The sequence below is a fragment of the Schistocerca piceifrons genome, chromosome 6 (assembly GCF_021461385.2).
Source record: "Schistocerca piceifrons isolate TAMUIC-IGC-003096 chromosome 6, iqSchPice1.1, whole genome shotgun sequence".
NCBI lineage: Eukaryota > Metazoa > Arthropoda > Insecta > Orthoptera > Acrididae > Schistocerca > Schistocerca piceifrons.
In genome coordinates this window covers 489,953,415-489,960,377 of record NC_060143.1, presented here as the reverse complement: position 1 = coordinate 489,960,377, position 6,963 = coordinate 489,953,415, and positions in this window count along the sequence as shown.

Here is a 6,963-nt window from a genome sequence, read left to right as displayed (position 1 = left end):
TGTAATGCCTCCCAGATCATTCACCCACCTCATTCCTACATGTTTGCTGGTTTAAATATTTACCTGCTGCAGAAATTCTGTTTTGTGTTATGCAAGGGGAAAATATTGCCAGATATTTCATTAAAATAATTTTTGTAAAGATTTTTTAGATAAAGTAGATTAAGGTTTAATGTCCCTTTGACAATGAGGTTGCTGTAGTGAAGCACAAGATCGGATGTGTAAGGAAATCATCCATACCATTTTTGAAGGAACCATCCTGGCATTTACTTAAAGTGATTTGTGGAAACCATGAGAAACCTAAATTAAAATTGTCAGATGGGATTTGAATGATCATAATAGGAAACGTTAGTCCAGTGTCCTAAGTAGTGCGTCACTGGACTGTGTAACTTGTGAGGATTTTTTAACATTAGGAAAAGCCATCATCTTTTACAACTCCATCTATTGCACTTGCTGGCAACATTCTGTCTCTTGGAGATATTTACAGCATCTTTAGAGATATTTTCATACTAAGTCCACCTGAAAAATTAAACTGTCAACCTTTGGAAAGTCACACAATGTAAATCTGGTTTAGGCTTGGTAACTAATTGGTTATGGCAGCTCTTAGGAACTAAACTGGTTAATCCTATTTGCAATTATCAAGATGAGAAAGAGTAGTGGTGTAATATTATTGCAATAGTAGTTGGGCTGCTTGTTTATCTGTTGTTTTATTGCAAGCACAGTTTGGTACACAATAACAATCGATGTATTCGTTTAAAGAGGAACAGTATTCCCTGAAACAGCTTTTAATTCCCCTTATTTTTCCCGCCAACCATTTATTAAATATTTAGCTTAGAGGAGGAGCCCTGTGAATTGCTGAAACAGGAAAAACTGGAGAGCAGCGCATATCCATACAAAATAAAAATAAAATCACGAATAATACCTGTAAGAAGCTGTTGACAACAGACCAGTGGAAAAATAAAAAACTGAACTCAGGAGAAAAGTGTGTGAAAAGAAATAAAAGATACTTCATGAGATGGTGATAGGAGAAAATAATAAAAATAAATTCACCGAAGATATATGTACAGTGAGTCAATTTTCTCAAAGTATGACCCCCCCTACTCAAATACACAACAACACTGCTTTTTTCAGTCTTCTTAGGGCCCTGGAAGGCAGCAATCATGAGGCTGATCAGGCACCCTGTTGAAATCACTAGGACTGCCTTTGTTGTGTCAAAGCAACATGTTCCAGTCTTCTTCTCATCCAAGGAACAAAAAGAAATTGGTCGAAGCCAAATCTGGACAGTAGAATGGTTAGGAACAGCATTATCAAGTTGTGACTGGGAACTGCCTGTGTGACTTGTTTTTACAACTGAAAGTCTTCTACAATTTGTGACAAAATGGGATTCCCCCTCCCTGCAATTTTTGTGTAGGAGATTCTTGCATAGTGAGAAGTAGGAGTTTAACAGTTATGAAAACTGTTGTGAATACAATTTTTATGTCTTTCTTTACATGCTGTGTGGTTCTTTACTGGACACAGAAATGAGGAACAGATGTCATTCATGGATAGAGACTTCAGATATTAATTTATTGTACATCTAATATCCAGTAGTAAAAGTAATATATAACTTTGTCACTGTATTGGCAGAATCAGTTGCTAACAGTAGCTTGGAATGTTGAAACACATACAGATACAAAATATTTATAAATCTGTCAATATTCAAAACAATGTCTGTTCAGAAGATGCTGAGACCTGGCCACTACGAAAGCCCGTAAAAGTTATTCAGCTGGCAAATACACAAAATGGTGGTTGTGCATGAATGTCTAATATAAGTTCGCCAGCCACTGGAGCTTCGGATAGGGGATGCTTGCCTCTCACTGGCAGCATCCTCATGCCACGTTGATGGCTGTAGGAAATGCGACAGCATAAGTGCCGGCATGCATATTTGAAAGTGCAGCCCATCAGATAACGGCCGATACCACAATAATAATATAAGGGGCAACCAGAAAGTTTCCGTTCAAAGGGCGTGCAGTCCAGAATTGGTATGCCAATCAGGCAAAATCACTGTGAGCATTGAGCAATCATCCCACTGATGCAAAAGGGTTAAGATACCCATTTGATAAAACACCATGTCCTGCGCTGTGTGTAGAAGTCTACAACTGCTTACTGCACATCCTTGTCCGACAGGAATCATCGACCCTTCAAGGCTTTTTTTAAGAAACCGAAGGCATAATAATCACACAGGGGCTTCTGTGTTACGACATTTGCGATACGTGGATGTGTGCAATCATTTTCACACAGTTTTTCTGGATGTTTTGTCTTAATTACATGACATAATTTTACCAGTGTTGCACAGTACCACTACCCAGCGATAGAGACACCAGGTTCCTTGAAATTGAGAAGCAATGGGCCCCTGTAATCAAAGAGCAGGGTGATCATTACCTTACGAGCAGAGGGCTGGTTGTGGAACTTCTTGGGAGGAGAGGAGGATGGGTGACTTTTTTGACTCCTGTTCCCAGTGGTGGCACCAGCATTCGTAGCCTGCAGCAGTGCACTCAAGGAATGAGTTTCATACAAAACTGAAATGCACCAGATGCTTCTGGCAAACAGCCATCCTGTTTGCTATTTCAGCATACACCGCCTGGAGTATCTGCTTGCTGCAGACCTTACGGTAGCCTACCTCCTGCTGGATAGTGTGTCGCATGCTACCAAAGCTGATGTCTAGATCTTTCACTAGTGCACGAGTGGTTATGCTCTGGTTCGCCGTAATTGCATCAACTGCCCACTTGTTTTTGTCCATAATGGAAGAGGCTGGCCTCCCAGATCAACTGGCATCTTGTGTCAAATTGTGACCTGCATGGTACTTGGCATGTGAGTCCACAGTGGTGGTTTTTGTCACACACGTTGCCCCTTATACATTCTTCATTCTGTGATGAATGTCTACTAGCATTCATTCTTTGGCATCCAAGAAAAGAATAACAGCATGTTGGTTCTGTTTGGTGATGATGTCACCATAGTTCATGTTTCCATATTTACTGCACACACATTGCAAAGACACGAATGCGACACTAATCCCTTGCCTACATGCCAATGCTTATATACCTGCATCAGAGTTGTGCTATGTTGGATATACGCTCAGCAGTTCCCTCAAACGGTACTTTTTGATCACCTCTTGTACTTTCTCAGCATGCTAATTCTGCATTCGTTACCGTGAGCTGTTGAAAATATGAGCGTGATACCTGCTATGGTAACGTGTACCAGTATTTCATAATGCCTCATTACTTCTGCACTAAAACTGTTAAAAACATCAAAGTATCATTAAATTTGTATTGAAGACCAATTTATGTTTAGAAGTTGCATACAACAAGCAGAATGTTTGTTACTGATAATTCAGAATGTGGAAAATGGCACAGCAGGAATGGCCCAAAGGAAAATGCAAAGCTGTAAAGTGTGCAAAACTCTAAGGCAGAAGAGGCATACGCTTTGGAGAAAAGAAAACCATCTATAAGAACATCAACAGTTTAGATGGCAAGCCAGTACTAAACAAAAAAGAAAAAGCTGGAAGGTGGCAGGAATATATAGAAAGTTTACATCATGGTGAGAAACTGGAGTAGAGGAAATTCTGTCAAAATTGTTAAGATTCTTGATATACATATAAAACAGGAAAAATAGCTTCAAACTTCAAGAAGAATATAATAATCATGTAGAAAAGTTGGTTGGTTGGTTGGATTGGAGAGAAAGTGACCAAACTACAGGGTCATCAGTACTGTAGGAAAGTTCCAGCAAAATGTAAGTACTTAGGAGTAAAGGGGATCCCTCTCCAAATAGCATGGATCCTAAAGAGGTAGAGAGAGAGAGAATCTCTTCTCAAAAGATTTCTTCCGAAAGATGGCAAACTTTTCATTCTCTTTTGTATGTGCCTCTCAGTGTATGTGCTATTCGGAGTACGTAATGTAATAATCCCTATGCCAAAAAAGGTGGGTGCTGACAAGTGTGAATAATTACCAAACCATCAGCTTGTTAAGGCATGCCTGCAAAACGTTTACAGAGAAGTGGAATGATTGGTACAAGCTGATATGGGGGAATGTGTAATGTGCTGCGAATACATAGAAAGAAAGATCCCGTATCATTTAGCTACAATATAGCAGGTCGGCAACTGGAAGCAGTTAATTCCATAAATTATCTGGGAGTACGCATTAGGAGTGATTTAAAATGGAATGATCATATAAAGCTGATCGTTGGTAAAGCAGATGCCAGACTGAGATTCATTTGAAGAATCCTAAGGAAATGCAATCCGAAAACAAAGGAAATAGGTTACAGTACGCTTGTTCGCCCACTGCTTGAATACTGCTCAGCAGTGTGGGATCTGTACCAGAGAGGGTTGATAGAAGAGATAGAGAAGATCCCAAGGAGAGCAGCGCGCTTCGTTACAGGATCATTTAGTAATCGCGAAAGCGTTATGGAGATGATAGATAAACTCCAGGAGAGACGCTCAGTAGCTCGGTACGGGCTTGTGTTGAAGTTTTGAGAACATACCTTCACCGAGGAGTCTTGCAGTATATTGCTCCCTCCTACGTATATCTCGCGAAGAGACCATGAGGATAAAATCAGAGAGATTAGAGCCCACACAGATGCATACCGACAATCCTTCTTTCCACGAACAATACGAGACTGGAATAGAAGGGAGAACCGATAGAGGTACTCAAGGAACCCTCCACCACACACCGTCAGGTGGCTTGCGAAGTATGGATGTAGATCAGTTTGTGCTCTGGAGAAGTGAAAGACGTGAGGCATTACCGACCCTATAACTTATCTTAAAAGACAGTTTGAAGAAAGATGAGTCTATCTTTATAGCATTTGTAGATATAGAAAATAAATTTGTCTTTTTTAACTGGAATACACCCTCAGAAAATTTGAAATTATCAGGTTCCAAAAAAATGTATGCATAGGATGGACAGAAGCAGCCTGAAAAGCTTGTGAGGGTGTTGGATGTAGGTTGTGCTGAGAAATAATTGTTAAGAAAAAAATGCAATATGTCCAAGTTAATTACCGTTGACACCAGCCAATCAGTCTGTTGGTTGTGCAAATTCAAGTGGCCCACCAGATACAATCAGTGGCAGTTGTTCTCATAGCATAGACAACAGCACACAAGACTGCTCAGCCTTTGGCTCGGGTTTGATCCTTGCTGTTATCCTGTGTCCAATTTTTGTATTGCTCTCTTGTTCGGTTTGAGGAAAACAAATGTAGAACACATTTGGTGACACTGTCTGGCAGACCACTGGAATTTTTGTGTGCAACGGCCCGATTGGCTAATTTCAATGCTAATTAACTCAGAAATGGCACAACGTATCAAATTTTTTCCTTGACAATTATTTCTCAGTACAACCTACCCTGCAGTACCCTTATAAGCTTTTCAGACTGTTTCTGACCAACCTGTGTATAACTTGTACAGAAAGCAGACTGTAAATATAATAGTTGGAGGACATCAACAGAAGGTATTGGTTAAGAAGGAAGTGAGACAAGAATGCAGCTTATCCCCCATGTTATTCAATCTGAACGTAGAACAAGCAGTAAAGGAAAGCAAGGAGAATTTTCAGGAAGTAGAAATAAAAATTTGAAGGTTGGCCAATGACTGTTATTTCATCAGAGAGAACAAATGACTTGGAATATTAGCTGAACAATGTGGATAGTAATCTTGAGAAGCATTTACAGTATTAAAATCAACTAAAGTAAAGCAAGGGAACCAAAGTGTAGAAAATTCAATCATGTGATGCCAAGGGTCTTAGATTACGAGATGATACACTAAAAGTAGTGGAGGAGTTTTGCTATTTGGGTTGCAAAATGTTGATGATAGCCGAAGCAAAAAGGATATACAATGCAGACAGGTAACAAGAAGAACAGTTTTTCTTAAAAAACAAAAAAAAAAAAGAGTAATTTGTTAAGAACAGATATAAATTTCAGTGTTAGCAGATTTTTTTTCCACAAAGTATTTGCTTACAGTATGGGAAGAATAGAAGCCTTTGAAATAGTTTGCTAGAGAAGAATCAAATGGATTACAGGGCTATCTTATGACAAAGTACTTAATCAAGTTGGGGAGGAAAGATATTTGTGGCACAACCTGACTAACAGATGGGTAGGTTGACAGGACACATCCAGAGCGACCAAGGAGAAGTTAAGTGTTAGTGGAAGAAGTATGGGGTAGCAATTGTAGAGGGGATACCGTGACATATTCAAGTTTATGTATTTTGCAGTAGTAATGCAGACATGACTAGATAGGGTAGAATGTGGAGAGATACATGAAACCAGATTTCTGACTCGCAACCAGAACAGATATTGTCACAGAAGAAGCTGAGTAGCACCGTGGTGTAGAGGATGTGATACTAAACTGTTGCGTTGAAGGTCGTAAGTTCAAAACTCACCAAGACTGTACAATTTTAATTTCTATATTCGGTTTGAGTACATTTTAGAAGTATCCACAAATGGCAAGAATCATTGTACTGGAATGTTCTGTAGCTGTATACATACACTGTATGTGTTCTGGCGGAGGCAGTTCGCACCGTGCTCTTGTATGTGCAAGTGCTGAATAAACCTTCATTAAGTGGAGTTAGTGTTCGTCATTCATCTACTTACACCTTCCTCTACGTGACGTTACTCTGGTGCAGGCGCTGGGTATTGGAACTTGTGATACTGCACATTATCGACAACTCAGTGGCTCCCATCAGGCCAAGACAGAGCCGCCGTTTACGTGGCTAGAAACCCGAGTTCGAGCCCTATTCAACAGATCGCATTCTATCGGAGACAGAAGAAGAAGTGGACATTACGATGACAACAACTGTGTGCCATCGCATGAGACATCCTTCCGGGTTCTCTGATGATGATGGCCAAGATCCAAACAAGTGGCTGAAGGTATATGAGCGTGTAGACAGATTTAACAAATGGGATGACACTGTGTGTTTGGCCAATGTATTTTTCTACTTGGAGGGCACT